Source organism: Alligator mississippiensis, chromosome 1 (genome assembly GCF_030867095.1).
Source record: "Alligator mississippiensis isolate rAllMis1 chromosome 1, rAllMis1, whole genome shotgun sequence".
Taxonomy (NCBI): Eukaryota; Metazoa; Chordata; order Crocodylia; family Alligatoridae; genus Alligator; species Alligator mississippiensis.
The window spans coordinates 296,485,898-296,503,611 of record NC_081824.1 but is presented as its reverse complement, the minus strand read 5'-3'; the positions used below and the strand labels follow the sequence as shown (position 1 = coordinate 296,503,611).

Sequence of the window (17,714 nt, the reverse complement as noted above, 5' to 3'; positions counted from 1 at the left end):
TTACCAAAACTTTTATTGAAAATCATATTGAAATATTTTGTTTAAAAAAATATGGTTTTCTATATAAGAACGTGCATCTATTGAGGAATTCTGTATCATGAACTTGAAAATGATCTTGGTAAACATGTCAACAGAAAATGTACATAAAAATAGAAGTCTTCAATACTTGCCAGCATTTTCTTTTGCAGAAAGTTTTTTTTAATGATTAATTACCCAGTCATCACCCAAAAAATCATCACCCAAAAAATTTACCACAAAAATTTTGACCATCTGTAAATATGGCCTTTTCCATGTTAAAATAAACAATAAGCACTAATATTCATGCTAATATAAGTGTACCTTTGCATACCTACAATGATAAGAGATAGCAAACAAGTGCAGGGTTAAGCTGGTTTACAGCTGTTTTATTCTTTCCTGTTGCCATAAGTTACCAGTTTTACAAAGAGGCACATTCAGGAAAACCACAAAACCAATGCTTAAAAGCAGTACTGCTGTCTTTTTTCAAAAGCTTTGTTCTTGTACCTGATCCTACACCATTCAAATCAACTAGTGTTTCGTGTTAAAAAAAAAATTGGCAATGTTTGGTCAAAGCATCATATTCATAATGTGAATTATAGTTTATATTTGCATCTGTGGCCGGCCTATCTAGCCAAAGTATTTTCCATTTTCAAATCAATCAATTAAAAACTGAATTATTAGCTTTATAATTCTTGGCAAAATAGATGCATAGCAAAAACGTGCATGTACATTGTCTTAATGGTGGCTGGAAACACTTACAGCTAATTTGTTGCAGTATGTTTGTATGTAAAATGGCACTTTATTTAAAAATAATAGCAAAAAATGTGAAGCCTAGTTCAGCAAGTGGGTTTGTTCTAGTGTGTGGGAACAGTTAGGCTTACTGGAAACTGGCCTAACAAAAATGAAACCACTTAGTTTTTGAGTGGAGATAGATGTAGAGTCTAAACAAAGAGGGTAAATGATAAGATAAAAAAAAAAAAAAAATTTCAAAACTCTTCCAGTTTGACTTATTTCAGCTGTTCTAAAAAATACAGCTTTGTATACCCAGCATTGAGGACCTCAGGGGGCTTGCTGGGTTTCTTTCTTTTTCCTCCTCTTTCAGGGTTTAGTTTATAGAGGTGGGTTCTTCTTATACCACAAATTTGCACAGCTGGGACTCAGGTATTGTTATCAAAGGGTATGAATGGCTGTGGGGAGTTAGCCAATTAAGGCATCAAGGATTCTGTGTACCTGAGAGAGAGGTGACCTGAGACTCAGCCAGTTAGGATGACAGGGTAAGCTTTACCATTTAGCTACTTAGGACTTGATTAATTGGTCAGACAAGATTGAAACCCGAGGGACATGTTTTGGTGGTTGATGTCCTGACCCTTCTTTTACAAGTTGTGGAAGACCAGAATAAATAAACTTCAGTCTTTACTGTCTGAAGCATTTGTGTCTTAAAAACCAACCTGCTCATTTAGCCCTTTTAACAATATGGAAATGTGTTATATACATTTTCACCTGTCAGTGTCCAAGAGGGGGCAATAGGAGTGGCCTTATCATTCCTTCTCAGAAAGTAGGGCAATCAGCCCTACACAAATGCACGGAGCCTGGCAAACTAGCAGGAAGAACTGGAAGTCCTCGCGCAGTCAAGGAATTATGACATGATTGGAGTAACAGAGATTTGGTGGGATAGCTCGTATGACTGGGACCGTGTGTAGATGAAACGAGAGGCGTGTATACACAGCACTTTAAAGCGGGCTAAATGTTTTTGCGCCGCTTTAATGGTGTTGGTGTTTGCACACCTCAGCAGTGTATTGCGCATTAATTCCAGCCACTGTAGGAAATTCAGTGATGTAATGCACCTTAAATGACTTGTGGTGCAGCAAACTCCTTTGAGGAGTTTTGGTTTGCTGCCCCTACAGCCGCGGAGCGAAGCACCAGGCTCTGTGCAGCTCAGGGGCTCTGTAGGAAGCCCTGCAGACAGCCTGGCAGCAGCCTGAGAAAACAGGCTCCACCCAAGAAAAGCGGTGAGCCTGATCTACCCCCCACTCCCCAGAGCCTGCCTGCCTGAGCTGTGCATGGCCTGGTGCTTCCCTCCATGACTGCCTGCAGGTGGGTGCCGCTAGCATGGAGGGAAGCACTAACCCCCTCTGCAGCCCAGGGCCCGCTCTGATCACCCTTACTTCAGTCCCTGGAAAAATCATGGAGCAGGCCCACAAGGAATCCATTTCTAAGTACTTAGAGATGAAGGTGGTGATCAGGAACAGTCAGCATGGATTCACCAAGGGAAAGTCATGCCTGACCGTGACCAACCTGATTGCCTTCTCTGATGAGATAACTTGCTCTATGGATGCAGGGAGAGCACTGGATGTGATATAACTTGAATTTAGCAAGGCTTTTGATACCGTCTTCCACAACATCCTCACAAGCAAGCTAAGGCAGTATGGGTTGAATTGAATGGACTGTAAGGTGGATAGAAAACTGGCTGGATTGTTGAACTCAAAGGCTAATAATCCAATGGCTTGATGTCTTGTTGGTATCTGGTCTCAAGTGGAGTGTACCAGGGCTGGTTTTGTTCAATATTTTCATCAATAATCTGGAAGATGGCATAGAGTGCACCCTCAGCAAGTTTGCAGATGACACCAAACTGTGGGGAGTAGTAGATACAATGGTGGGTCAGGCTAGGATTCAGGGAGACCTCAACAAATTGGAGGATTGGACCAAAGGAAATCTCATGAGGTTCAGTAAGGACAAGTGCAAAATCCTGCACTTAGGATGGAACAATCCCATGATATTTTCTAATGTAAAGTAGAAATTGTGTACACGGAAGACTCTAAATCCGAAAAAAAGAGTAGGAATGCACAGCTCAGTGCAGCTTCAACAATATGTCCTTGCTGCAAAGAAGCATTGAGTTCATTTGGATAGGCCTTCCTGTTAGACACCACAACTGATTAATTACAATTACACCCCAAAAACTGTTTTCATATATGTGGTTCAGCTACTAGAATAAGGAGAGTACAGATGTCCTGTGAACCTACATCTCTTAAGGATTTTATTCTTAACTGTGTTTCTGGTCACAGCATCATCCAAAAATGTTCACATGATGTATGAATTGAATTGGATTCATTTCTCTAACCATATAACATGCATCTGAGTGGCAGTACCACAGTCATTCACTTATAAAAACACAAGTCTGGAAAAAAAAAGGGACTTAATCAATGCTTATGGTTTTACATCCACTTTGCCATGATGCAAATGACTACACAGGGTGTAGGACATAGGAAAATCAGGCCCGTGTTCTTCAAGCATCCATTAGAGGGTACGACTGGGGGTAAAGGCCTGCACATCACCAGGGCAAAGGACTGGGTAACTACTAGCTGCTTCCCTGTTTCTGGAAACAGTGTGGCCATTTCTTTGCTCTGTTGATGTGCAAAGCAGCTAAACGTCAGCAAGCAGACCATGCTATGGTGAAGAAAGGAAAGATCAATTCCTGGAGCAAGTGGGATTTTAGAGGGACTTAAAGGCAAGAGCTGGGACTTTCTGGACCAGAGTTATGTGACTAGTGCTGTAGGTTACCTCAATGGCGAGCCCCAATGAGGCTTGGCTGGCTGAGTCCTCTCAAGCTGCACATGCCTGGGCCTGCTGTGGAGCCTGTGTGCACAATGCAGACTGCTTGGCTCCGATGCAGATTAGAGACTGGCCGAATGAATGGAGATGGTGGGAGCTGGGTAGCGCACGTGAGTTCTTAGCCTTGTGCACCCCCTGCGTTATGGGAAAACCCAGTCCCTCATTCCTAGCTTGGGGGCTGGGGTGACACGGGCACTAAGGCACACAGTTGACAGCCCAGAGGTCACAAGTTTGGTGTAGCCTGTCACGTTCCAACAAATCTGCAAATTCTGCTAAATATCTTGTCAGAGGGACATGAGAAAGGAAAGGATTCCTAGTCTAAATATCTCAACTGGGCTCTGGGGCAAACTGTTTGAGAAGTGCTGTAGAAATGCTTTCCTGAAAGCCTTGAAGCAGGAGTGCAAATGCTATGCAGAGGTTGCTATAGCTTCTGTGCCTGGGGGAAGGGAAAAAAGGTAGTAGGCTTGTGTAGCAGAGTGGGCTCCTTCATTTCAATGCTCTAATGATGGTGATGGAGGTGTCTGAGAATAGACTGGACAGGCATCAGTCAGGGATGATCTAGGAGTAACTAGGTCTATGTTCTACTGTGGGTGTTTCCCATGCTGGTTACCACATGGGGACAGGAAGGATTTTTTCCCCTCCTGCTGCAACATGTGTTAGGAGGAATCTTTTCACTTTGAGAAGCATTGGGAAGCTAGCTGCAGCCAAGGCCGGGGATTTTGACTGGGGTGCACCAATGCTCCTCCTGCGACTTAAATCCAAAAGAATTTTACTCCATGATCAGGTTGGTCCAGACTTGGCGGGGAGGAGTTATCTTCCTCTATAGCAGTGGGGAGGGGGCATGGTTATCTTCCTTGGATCTCTTAAGCATATTTTTAACAGCCTTTGTAGCAGCTGGACATTGGCTGCCCTTCTCCACCCACTTCACCTGTGGCAGATTATGGTGTTGTGTCTTGTGGTTGTGTCATGGTTGACTGTGCAATATTACTAATAGGTTGGACAATGGATTTGTCTAGGGTGTTTTGAATAGGGATGATCCTGTCTCTGGCAGAGGGTTGGCCTAGGTGACCTCTGGATGTAAATCTTTATGATGTAAGTCTCCATGTAAGCTTGCCCTCATTACATCCCCTTTTAATTTTGCCCAGTGCAAAGGCCTGACAATAGGAGCCCTCCCGGACTCCAGGAACAGCTGCCATGGCTGCCCTGGTTTACCTGGACCCTGGCCTTGCCCCCTCACAGCTCCCCTTCAGGGGCTGGGGCTGGGGCTGGGGCAGGCTCTGTGCAAGGCTGCTATGCTGCAGGCTCCTGGCTGGTTCAGCCCCGAGCGCCACCTGTGGCAGCTGTTGCCAGAGCCTGGTGGGCTCCCACTGCCAGGCCCTTGCAGCAGGGGCAGCTCTGCCCTGCCTGCGCTGTGCCCAGCATGCAGGGAGACTGAGCCCAGAGCCCATTGAGCCCAGCGTCCTGCCTTGGCCAGGCAGCGTACCCTCGTCCACAAGGGGGCTGTGGCCCATCCCTGCAGAGCTGTGTGGGCCAGGCTGGGCCCCACCTTGGGTACAACTGGGCACCCCTGTCTGCCCGCTGTGGCTCAAGCCCGCAGAGGCCTGGAGCAGCCCCCACTTCCTAACCAGCCCCCGTCCTCATCTGGCTGCCGCCTTCCCAAGGGCCCCGCCTGCCTGCCTGCACCTGCTTCTCCCCATGCCACCCAGACCCTGCTCCAAGCATCCAGCCCCAGTGCTGCCCCCACCCACGTAGAACAAGGTATACATCTGTCTGAGGCCCAGCCAGGCCCAGGGCTTGCCTACCCGCAGAGAGCCTCCAGCGCAGCAGTCCTGCACAGCGCCTGTCTGGACCCGGCCCTGCCTGCCCACAGCTCCCCTCCAGGGGCTGGGCTGGGCTGGGGGGGCGCAGCCCAGGGACCGGGGATGGGGGTAGCAGAGCTCAGGCAATGTCTCTGCCTGTGTTCTCCTGACTCTGCCCCCAGTGCCTGTTGTAGCGCTGGGACCTGTGGTTGCTCCGGAGAGCCCAGAGCAGCAACTTAAAAACAAAACAAAAAAATTTAAACGATTTCTTCACATGCCTCCTGGCATACCAGGGAAAATGTCTTCGCATGCCACTAATTGGCACACATATCAGGGGTTGCCTATCCCTGCCTTAGATATAAATGTGTAGCAGGATCACAAAAATGTTTTACTCCGTGCTTTGTTCCTGAAATAATACATTTGAAAGGAAATTGTTTTGCACATTGCTATGTAGCATGTGTCCCCCAAGGACTTATGTTAGTATTAAAATGTTTAATTGATTAAAGGGGTGTACTTGGTAGCCATGTTGGTCTGAGACAAAAAGACACACAAAAAACTAGAATTCTTGGTTCCAAAATGATACCTTTTATTAGACCAACTGGAAAATGGCAAGAAAATTGTCCTTTTCTGAAAGCTTTTGGGATCAAAGTCCCTTTGTCAGGCTCTGGGAAAAGTGCAGATGGTACAAGATGATAAAAAGTCCCCATAGGTAGGAAATAAACTACAGATAGAAATAAACTAAACTTTTTGCACAGAGGGAGCTGAAAATGGAAGACTGTCCCTCTGGGTCCATGAGAGTGTCTTTGAGCTGTGTTGAGTAGCTCTTTGATGTGTTGATCAGATTTTTGTATGTCTTTTTGTCTCAGACCAACACGGCTACCAAGTACACTCCTGAAACAGGGAAGATGCTGAATTTTAGCCAATTTTTGGATTTTAAACTTCATTGCAGAACACCAAGGAAGTTTTTTAACCTCCCTGCCTGCCATCTGACACCTCCAGGGAAGGAATTCTACCTGATCAACACATCAAAGAGCTACTCAACACAGCTCAAAGACACTCTCATGGACCCAGAGGGACAATCTTCCATCTTCAGCTCCTTCTGTGCAAAAATGAAGTTTATTTTCTACCTATGGGGACTTTTTACCATCTTGTACCATCTACACTTTTCCCAGGGCCTGACGAAGGGACTTTGATCCTGAAAGCTTGCAGAAAGGACAATTTCCTTGCCATTTTCCAGTTGGTCTAATAAAAGGTATCATTTTGGAACCAAGAGTTCTAGTTTTTTGTATGTCTAATTGATTAAAGACTGTCAAAACCTGCGGGAGGTAATGAGGTATTTTCTTGGCTCATTGTAATAATGATAATTGCTACTTAAACAATTCTTTACTGATCAACCTAAAAAGTATTGGGGCTGTTATCATTTAGTGTGTGCAAATGCTTAGAATGGGTGTAAAGATGCCAGCTTCTCTAGTGCAGGGAATCATGCCTAAATTTTCAAGGTGATTAGGGTTTTTTTGGTGATTCGGCTTTTTAAGCCCACCCTGAGTGGTACCAAGCGGGCATGTTCAGCACAATATGAAACTCAAGTCATTCTAAAGCATTTCAAGTTGGGCACCCAAATGCCAGTCTCCCAAAATCACTGCTGAAAAATTAATCCAGCTAATCCCTTAGTGTTTACGCACTGGCAAACTTTATGTTGTCAAACACTTAAGGGAAAATCATTTTATTTCTAAAGCTCCTTCAGCTCACTGCCCCGAGGTTCTTGAAGCACCATACCATAAGCCATAATAAATGTATAAATACTTAGGGAAAAGTTGCATGCTGCAGATGAGTTGGTTATTTGCTGGGCAAGCAATCTGGGTTTGGCTGAGAGAGTGAAATGACACTTATTGCCTTTGGAATAAGTTCAATACGAAAGACTTGGGTGAAGGGGAAACATTCAGGTAAAACAGACAAGTGGAAACAATCAACACGCTAGCAACCTTAATAGGAAGTAATAATGAATCCTGTTTGGCCTTCCCATGACAGTTTTAGCTGGGACACAAGGTATTCTAAATTCTGCTGAGAAAATACAAGCTTTTCCCTTCTTAAAAGTTCTGACTGGTATGTATTGTCATTATCTGAGTGCACCTATTTAATTGCAGGCAGCTTCTAAATACAATGTAGTGCAGAAATTAAATTAAAGTCTGGTCAAACTTTCTGAAAATAAGTCACCATTTGGGACGAGAATAAAGGGTGTTAATCCCAGTTCCTCAGCTGAATTTCCAAGTAAAGTTTTTACTTCTCCTTTCCCAAGAATAGGTGCAGTGTTTCCCAAGAAATAATTCATATTCAGAGTGTTACTCTGCATATAAAATTTCAGCTCACCAATGCACAACTAATCCTTCAGAAGAAAAAAGTTGCCCTCAAAAATCTTGCCAACTCTCCAGTGCCTGATATATATGGATTCGAGTGATAGGCAAAACGTTTAAAAGAATTAAGCTAAATGTATTTTGGGGGGGGGGGGGGGGTGGGAATTAAGAAAACTCTTGGCTAAATCTTTTACAGATGGTAGACAGCTTAATTTCTGTGGTAAACTTGTCTGATGTTTTTGGAAAACCTTAGGTGCTATAATAATCCATAGAACCCAGCAAAAATACGTTTCAATGCATTGAAACAAAGATACACATTTGGTTTCGAGTCTTAGCTTGGCTGCTAAAGTTTCATCCAGGGTGTTCAGGTGGTTGTATTTTTTCCCCTCTCTCTCCCCTCCTCCACTTAACTCCTTTTAACCAGCTTGAAAGCAGTACATGTATTATTTGGACAGCAAAGCAACAGAGGCCCTAAACGCAGTGAATAGAGCTACAGTATTCCTCTGACCAAATGTCTTCCTGGAAAGTTTTATGCTGTACACAGCTGGACAAACTTTTAAAAAAACATGTTTTGTATGGTGCATTGTACAGGACACAACATCAACTGAAAAAGAACAGCTTGCACCTTCTGATAGAAATGTAACTATTCATATGGGCTAGTCTACTCCCTAATCCCCATTCAGTCACCAAATCAACTTCAGAATGATGGCCTTTTCTTAAAGTTGTTGTTGAATACCCAAATTTGATAACTGTATATAAGTCACACATTGCTTTGTTATGCAGCATCTCTATACCAGGCTGATGTGGTCCTGTCTAGGCCCAAAATATGAAGGGGTTTTTTTACTATTCATCACCCAGGCAGGTATAAAGGTAGAGTTCCAGGCCATTGAAACATTTAAGATGTCTTTCTTTCTCCACACCATACTGAAAGCAGTGCTCTCTAAGAGCATGTCTCTTTGCTGCACCCAAGGGCACACTTATGAAGCATACCCTGCCCGCTTGCTCCCACTTCTTATATGCCAAATCTCAGAGATGAAGCAATGTATGACGGTGCTGAGTGTATACCCTAGCAGTGCTGTTAAATTCTCTGCTTCAGGCATGCTAATTGTCCCTGAAGGTTGCCTTAGCCACTTCTATCTGTCTAATTTACCTTGCCGCAGCTATGTTCAAAACACAGGAGAGACAAGTAACAGGCAGACTGCTTCCTAGTGGGCTCTGCTTTAATTGAGACTTTTTAAGAAACTATCTTCCCATTACTTTTCTCTCCTTTTTGTGCTTGGTTCTGATTACGGGTCATAGATGCAGAGTGTAGTATACAGAAGGATCAGAGCAGAAATAGAGTACTGGTGGACTTCCTGTGCTAGTGACCTCCAGCCAGGGTGAATGCCAAACACATAGAAGGGTGGGCGGGGCTAGTAGGAGGCTCAGCCTCAGGCCCTAATGTTCATGAGACTTCCTGTGAAATATATAGCCAGCCACTGCTACTTTACATGAGCGAGGATTTACCTGGTCAGTTTGTGCAGCTTACTTCCAAAAGCATGATTCTACATTGTTTGATTCTGATGCAATCTCCTGCTCTTAGGTCTTGGAGGTTTTTAGCTTGGTGGTCATACTAATTTTGGCCTCTCCTTGGCCCTTTTCCTTTTTGTCTGTAACTTTGTTATGCATGCTTTTAGCAACATTGGGGTTGTAGGCACCAAGTTTTGTGGGCTTTTGACCTTAAGTCCTGCACTGGGCTGCTACTGAGATCATCTCTGGGAGTGTTTTTCCATTCAACAATAGTTGCTGCATATTGTCTTTCCTTTTTGCAACTGGGAAGCAGTTTTATCAAAACAAGAGGCAGAATAAAACAATTCTGAGCTGTCTCAGGAATGGTGCTACTGTACGCAGTGAGCACTTATGCTTCAATATATATGGACAACTGTTTGATATTTCATCATTATGATGACCTACGCTGTGCTTTTTTCACTATTTGCGCTGTACTGTCTAATACTATAGGTTATTGGAATGCAATTTACATTTATAGGAAGCCATTCATCAGAGGGTCTTAAAGTTTCGAAAATATTAATTATCTTCAAATATTTTTAAAGAAGTTTATTCTTCAATAATAGTTCAATATGTTACAGTAGCAAAATTGTAAACTGTAATAGTTGTCATGGGGTAGGCTGTCTCTTTTAGGAAAAGCCTGGATCTAATCTTTTCAAGGGCGGCCAGTCTGCAGTTTGTAGTTCCCTGGGAGGGTCACAAGGGGTTAATAAACCTAGCTGGGAAGTGGGGGTAGGGCTGTAGAGTAATACCTTGCTCATTATGCTCCTTCAAGGAGGAAATGATGAGTTAAGCCCTCCAAGAATCATGAGAGTTTTAAAAATAATATGATTCCATCCAGGAAGAGCACACACCGACTGCTGAAGCTTCCTTAGCCTGACGAAGGGTTTTTGAACCCGAAAGCTTGCTTAATAACTATTCTCCAACCATTTGGGTTGGTCTAATAAAAGATATCCAATTCACCCAAGGAACCTTGTCTGCCTATGTCCTTAGACCTACACGGCTACAACCCAAACCCCTGCAAAAATAATATGTAACACTTTGCTTTTGCTCTGGCTTTTAAACCTTCAGGGATTATGTTTTCAAGAGGGGCAGAATTACATTTTTTAAATTTGTTTAAATGTGGGCATTGTATAAGCCTGTGACTTCAGGAGTTGGGGCTTTAAGAAAAAAAGCAAGTATCAAAACACTTTAATTAGATGGCAAGAGTCTGAGACCCTGTTCAGTCTGCAGGAAGGAGAGTACCGAGAAAAGACCTTGGCCACAGGGCTCTTCCCAAGTGAGTGGAGGAAGGTTGCCAGTGGTCTCCCTGAGCAAGAGGGTTTGCTTAGAAAGGAGACCTTTGATGATAAGAGCACTGGGAAGGAGCCTGGAAGGGCTATACTGAAATAGCCAGAACAATGTTCTACATAGGCAGTGGAAGCAGAGGTTAGAGGCTATTCTGGGTGGAGGGCTGACATGACCCAGGGCAGGGGTCAGCATCCTACCTATTTTTATCAAGAGTCTTGAGCCTGATTCTGCCTCACTCTTCGTGTTTACCAGATTCCAGTACTAGCTCCTTGTTCCACTGGTGTAATGGGGAACTGAATTTAACCCTTTATTTCCAACCCAATCTTTTCAGCTCTGAGTATGGTTTACTCGGTATGATTTCACATTGACATTCAAATAGGTTAGTCATAGATGCCATTCAGATGTAAAATTTCCCAGCTATAGAACATAGAATACTACGACTAGCAAGTTTTACCTAGAGACCATGCTTCAACTGCAGGGTGCATTGTCTCTTGTGTATGTCTGGGGGAAAATAGTCTAGGAGAATAAACAACATTCTAGGACTTGGGGTGTTAAGCACCGAAGAACCAGACAGCTGGGAAAGTATTTCCATTTTTCTCAAGCACATTTGTAACAATCTCTTAGCTGCAACCTAAAAGCTGAGCAGTAGCAACTAGAATGGGATGACTAGGGCAGCCAACCTGGGCACCAACTCCTGGGGGTTGGGGGAAAAATGACACCTTATGTAGCCTCACCATCACACCAACATCACAGGGGCAGATGAAAGTTGCCACTGACCCCGTGTGTTGCAACTGCATTGTTACTCCTCTGAAGTTGAGTACTGGTACTTGAGTAGTCCTATGTGTGAAACTTGATTTTTCTGTCCTATTACAAATAATGTGCAGAAACACCATAGTGACTCACTGGAATTCTGCTTACTGTAGCTTCTCATCATGAAATTCTCTGGTAAAGGGAACGCTGGAAAGACAGCTCCATCATCCTTTCATCCGCCTAACCCACACACCCAGACTCACTTGTGCCAGTCCTACTCCAGTGAGCCAAAGGGCATGAACCTCACTCTGTTTCTCTTGTCTCTGGAGATGCTGTTAGCTAACCTAGAAACAGTCTTTCAAACATTCAATGGTAACATTGACTACATTTCTTTTATTTCGTCTGTGATTCTAATATTGTGAGAGTTTAGTTTCTAAAAATGGCATATAAAAGGCATGTATCTGTTACTATGAAGCAAAGGAGATTACTGAATATTCTGCCACTGTTTCCTACTTTTTCCTTGGTGTAACTTCTTTAAACAAACCTCTGACTGTAAATATAGTGATTATTACCAAACCATGTGAGTTATAATATCCCCAAGTTACATCTGGGTGGCTATTGTGTTTTAGGTGGAATGAGTATTATCTCATTCCATATGTCTAAAATAAATGAGAGAATTGCAACTGTTTTTGATCATTCAGATCATATATGCCAGCACAAACAACGTGGTTTTTTTTATAAGATATACTTGAATAGGTAATGAGTCCATTTCAAGGGTTTGATTGGCAAAATATTTTTTTGTCTGGATTGTATAAATTTACATTAAACATCTAGGCTACAAACATGCAGATCTCTTCTTAAATAAAGAATCACTCTGAAAACCTAGGAGAAATCTGAATATGCTGCTACTCTAGCCCCTCAAATGTTAGACCAAAAGAGAGTACAGCTTCTTTGTCTCTCTTTTCTCAGTATCTTGGGAGAAAATTGATCTAAGTGCTTGTTGAGTGTTGTTTGATAAGTTCAAAGGTTAAACAAGACTTCATGGCACTCTGGGATTGTGGCACTTCCTGAAGAGGGAGATGGGAAACCTGGAGTGCTTAGCCCAAATTTCCTCTTGTGATGACCTTTGATCTTTCACTTTTCTTATGGGATAACTGATATACAATGCCCCCCTTTACTTCAGAGGTTCAGTTTGTACAAAGCCTAAGGAGGCAATGGAAAGAAAGTTTACCAGATAATTGTCTGGAAGGATGACATAAAAGCCAAGAAATTTACACTGCCTCACTCTAAAAAAATTATAGAATAGGGGGGCTGATTTACATGGCAGAGAAGCTCCATTTCCCCACCCACTTCCCCCTGCCTGGTTGTGGAGGGAGTAGACAGAGCCTTTTCTTTCTCCTTTCTGTGACAGCCCAGGGGTGGGGCTGGGCCAGTGTTTGCCCAGAGCAGATGTGTACCAGCTGAGGCTAGCAAGGTGCCCAGTGAGGGGCCCTGAGGTGGCAGCAAAATGCAATCTACATTGAAGTGTGATGGATATGGTACACATTCAAAAAAGCGCTCTAGAGTTCTTTAGTTTAACTATATCCATTGAAGGTTAACTTAGAGCAGGATCTGCCATTTTTAAAGTGCTTTAAGTGCCGTGAAGGTCTGTTTTGTTATGGCTTTAAAATGCTTCCTGTGCACTTAACGCGCATTAAGTGTAACATCTGTACCTAGCCATAGACTGTAACTTCAGAGTCAAAGGTCTTCCTGAGCCACCTGAGCTAACATAGTTCAGCCCTGCCTCTGTCTAGTCAATGGGATACAAGGGAGTTGTGAAATCCAGCTCAATGGAGCAGACACAATTAATCGAGCATTAACGATGATACCAAGCTCTGCACTTTTCATGAGAAGATTTAAAAGCACATCGCAAAGAAATTTATTCTTGTTTTAGAAATGGGAAAACAGGCACAGAAAGATAATGGGCTCCTACACGTGTGTGCGGAGCCTGTTCCAACACATTGACTAACCGAGTCTTCTGAAGCATTATGCCACGTCATGTGTATCAGCGTGCCCGTGCATCTCCACGCTGAAAAAAATGGCAGCAGTGCACTTTGAAATAAAGCATGTTCAATGAGCTTTTTAATTCAAAGTGTCCTGCTGCCATTTCTCCAGTGCAGGGATGCATGACGAGGTTGATACACGTGATGTGCATGCACTTTTAATTAGCACAGTTAACTTATTAAAAGCACCCAATGCTACATCCCAACACATGTACAAAAATGCCCAGAGTGACCTGGTCACTGTCATCAGTGAGCCAAAGGCACAGACATAGAATCAAGTTTCCCAAGTCTCACTAGAGTGAGATCTCTAACTGCTAGGCAGCACTGACCCCATTTCAGTAATAATATTAGCGATAATGGTGGTATATGCATTATAGACAAGATTCTTGCTTACATTCTATTTATTTGATGAATGTTACTTATTTGCTTATTGTTACAATCTCTGTTCTGGCTGCCCCTCCTAGGTTTATGCTTCTTATGAAACCAGTTGCAGTCTGTGCACATGTTACTACAGCGTCTGTCTGAGAGATGTGTAAACCTTGGGAATACAATGTGAACCCTATAATCGATAGAGAGAAAACTATTACTTTCTGGAAGAGGATATCTTCTTCCACACTTTGATCAGAATTTGATTGCACGCAGGAGGTGAAGAAACAATGAGGTCAGTTTTTTAATGTGCTTGTACAAAGCCACATTTAACATCCCACATGCTTTAGTTAATTTTTCACTCTTAGAATAGGGATTTAATTTTAACTGGAGCAGAACAGGTTATGTGATGTGTCAAACTGAATGCATGCTCCACAAAAGCCTCCCAGATAAAAAGAAAGCAGTACATTGTGCTGAATTGTCATACAAAATTATGGTCAAAATAAGCCCACTTGTGAATGCTTTTCTATTATGTTTTTTTTTTTGCTAGGGGTAGAAAATTTCCTTTATCTTTAACCTCTACCTTATTTTTGCTTTTGATTTGGACTGCATATTCAATGTAGTGTGCACTCCAGGTTAGTGTCCCCCAACAACAAATTATAGAGCAAGGCAACAGAGTCTCAGCTCAGAGACTGCCAATCTAGGAAAACTCCTTTCTTTTTACAGTCTGTGGCCCCAGTATATGCATTGCTTATATCAAAGTTGAAGAGAGTTTTTTGTGTGAACTACAGTATGTTCCAGCATTCAATGTGGGAAGAATACCCGGTGAGTTCTTTCAAACTCTGGTGGTCAAGTTGTAGTTTCTGATAGCAAGGTTTCTGTCCAGATAACATGCTGTTTCTGGGACACACAAACAATTCCATGTGGCTTTCTTTCTGTTCTTCTTTGTTATCAATTATTACATACATAGTTTATTGCAGAAAAGAAAATGTGTTATTTTTTTTAAATGACTAATCGAATAGTTCTCCTTTTTTATTAATGGAATGCAGAACATTTTTTCAGTGAATCTTTATTTCCCAAAATTCAGAGCAGCTGAAACTATTCACAAATGTGGGTAGTATTCTGCAACTAGTTTCAGCTGTAAAGGAATAAAGTGAAAAAAAAAAGTTTTGGATGTGTCAAAAAAGGATAGTGCAGCCTTTCTCAAAAACAATGTGTTTCATTTTTTGGAGGGGCTGGATCCACGTGCATGTGTGTGTATGTGTTGGGGGGCATTTTATAATAAACATATGGTAAAGAATACATTATATATCCATAGGAACACATTCCATATTTTCTTGCATACCACATGGTCTCAAATAAGACACACATACTATTTTTGGAAGGCAGAATGTAGAAAAAAGAAAAGAGCCAACCTAGAGCTGGCTTTTTCATGGAGAGGCTATGCTGCAAAATAGCTGTCAAACACTGCTACCAATCTGAGAGTGTCTGCGAAAGGGTTAACAACAGACTCCACATCTCCTGCTTGCTGGATGAGAGAGATTACCTGGCAGCCATTGTGCAGCAGAGTCTCCATATGTCTATTTTGATGAAGAAAATCAGTTTCCCCACTTAAGATACACCCCTCAGTTTTGGAGACCTGAATTTTTGGGGAAAGATGAGTGTGGTATACAAGCAAATGCAATAAAAATTCTCTGAAATGGTAAATAAAAGCTCAGAGTTGCAGGAGGCGGGGGCTTCTGGCATGCAGGGGACTTTTTTTTAAAGATAACTGTGCAAGGGAGACTTTTGGACCTTTTTGTCTCATGGAAGCGATACCAACGGCATGACTTTATGGAATAGAGCAGTGAATGTCATCTTTGAATGGGTCCTTGAATGTCCAAAGTTTCAGAGGCCACGCCAGGAACAGCAGAAACAGTTTGTCCCATCCATTACTTTATCTCTCTTAACATATGTTGGAGCTGAGAATTTCTTAATGCCATTATGTTTAGCTTAGTTTGAAATGAACAGAACTATCTTATCTGGCTTTGGTCATGTAAGCAAAATTGGGTTTTATGGCACTGTAACAAATGTCTAAAGTTTAAAGAGCCATGAGTGGTTTCTTCCTGTACTTCATAAACAACAGAAATCCCCTGTGACCACAATTCCAATAAATGTCTTGACTTGTCACTGAAAACATTTTTGCACAAGGAAATAATTGCTTTGAAATTGTTGTGATAGACTATTACAGTTTTAGATAAATGTAAACATTTATTTATTGTTGGCAGTAAGTGGCCTGGCACAGTTTGGACAAACATGTGGGGGCTTCTTTCCAGGCATTTGAGGCAGATACTATACAGAGTTTAATCGGGAGACCTTGCTGACTAAAAACATCGCTGTGAAGTTTTAAGCCATTATATCTAGTTCTCAGCCCCTTTCCTCCTATAAAACTGTTTAGTTAATATGCCATTCTCCTGCCACTTTACTCTTCATAATGTGCATGTGTATGTTCCCTGAACTGAGTGAGACAGCTTGTCTTTCCCAAAGAGCTCTGAAACTTGAGTCATGCTTGTTATCTGAGATACAATATCAGGCTAGCTAGAGGATGGCTCAGTGGGTCTTTGTTTCTCCTCCCGGCCCCTCTCTACTTACCAGATAGTTGTTTTTTTAGCTCCTCTGATTTCCCTCTTAGCATCATTCATTTGGCTTTTGGATACAATATGTTGCAGTAACTAACATTCGATTTCATCCAAAAAATACTTTTAAACAGACTGATGTTTTTTATCATCTTCCTGAAGAAGGCCAGATGGCTGGAACTGTTGAAACTGTAAAGAACCTGCAGTAAATAAAAGTCTGAGTGATGGCCTTGTTGCACATTAATTTTAGGCAGCTCCTTGAGCTCCTAATCCCACGATTGTCCACATATTAACACCTGAAACTAATCTTAAACTCTTAGGGTTGCCTGTACACAAGTGCGGAGGCTGCTCTGACATGCTGTGATCACAGCACGTCGGAGCAGACTCAGTTAATCGAATCTGCTTCCAAAAGTGCCCTAGGTGGCTTAGTTATGACACTCCAGCCTAGGTTTATCTCTGATATGTGTTACCCTGCTTGTTACACTAAGGTATAGCCACTCTAGACTCAACATTAAACCGTGTAATGTGTAATCTACTCACCAGGCTCCAGCAGCCTCCCATGTCTCATGCATCAGTGTCCCCATACTTAAAAATGGTGGTGGGGGTGCTTGAACTAAAGCTCATTGAATGAGCTTTAGTTCAAGTGCCCCCAATGCCATTTTAAAGGATGGGGATGCTGATACATGAGGTGCTGCAGGACTTTAATTATGGTAGCTCTTGGAGGCACTCTAATTAAAGGCCCTCCTCCCCCCCACCCCTGACGCACATGTAAAAGTGCCCGAGGTGACTTAAAGTTATGACACCCCAGCCTAAGTTTTCTCAGATCTTTTATGTTAAGGTATAACCACTGTAGACTACAAATTAGTATAAATACCTACTCCCATCCCCTGCCAGCCCAGATTAGGCCCACTGCCCCCTCTCCTTTCCCCAGCACCCCAGGTATTTGCTTGCTGCCCCCCACTCCACTTACTTGAATGCCTGTGCTGTCTGTCCTGGGAAAGCAGGCAGGGATGGGTTAACCTGCTTGCCAGGCTGCTGCCACCACTGCTGCTCTCTGGGCTGGACTCAGCCTGAAAAAGAGCAGCAAGGTGGCAGTGGGGGCTGGGCAGGCAGGTTAACCCCTTCCTGCCTGCTTCCCCTGCACAGACAGTGCAGGGAGCCACAAGCAATAGTGGGGGCAGAGAACTGGGGGAGCCCCAGGGGGAAGTGGGAAGCCCAGAATGGGAAGGGGGGATTCTTACCCTTTAGCCCTCCAGGTCCCTGCTTCAGACTTGAGCTAGTACTAACACTGATCAACATTTGAGCAGCTCACGGTGTAATGTGTAACAA

The 17,714-nt window shown here is 43.0% G+C and overlaps 1 long non-coding RNA gene across 1 annotated transcript in view; it reads right to left on the bottom strand.

Moving 5' to 3' along the window:
* The window catches only part of LOC109280309 (uncharacterized), a 32,160-nt gene extending 14,744 nt beyond the window's left edge, over positions 1–17,416 (bottom strand). Inside the window, exons 1-2 of the long non-coding RNA XR_002086589.2 lie at positions 17,356–17,416; positions 16,402–16,585 (exon numbers count right to left, since the gene is read on the bottom strand). This is a non-coding gene — a long non-coding RNA (uncharacterized LOC109280309). The remainder of the gene's footprint in view (positions 1–16,401; positions 16,586–17,355) is intronic.
* Positions 17,417–17,714: the final 298 nt, after the last annotated feature.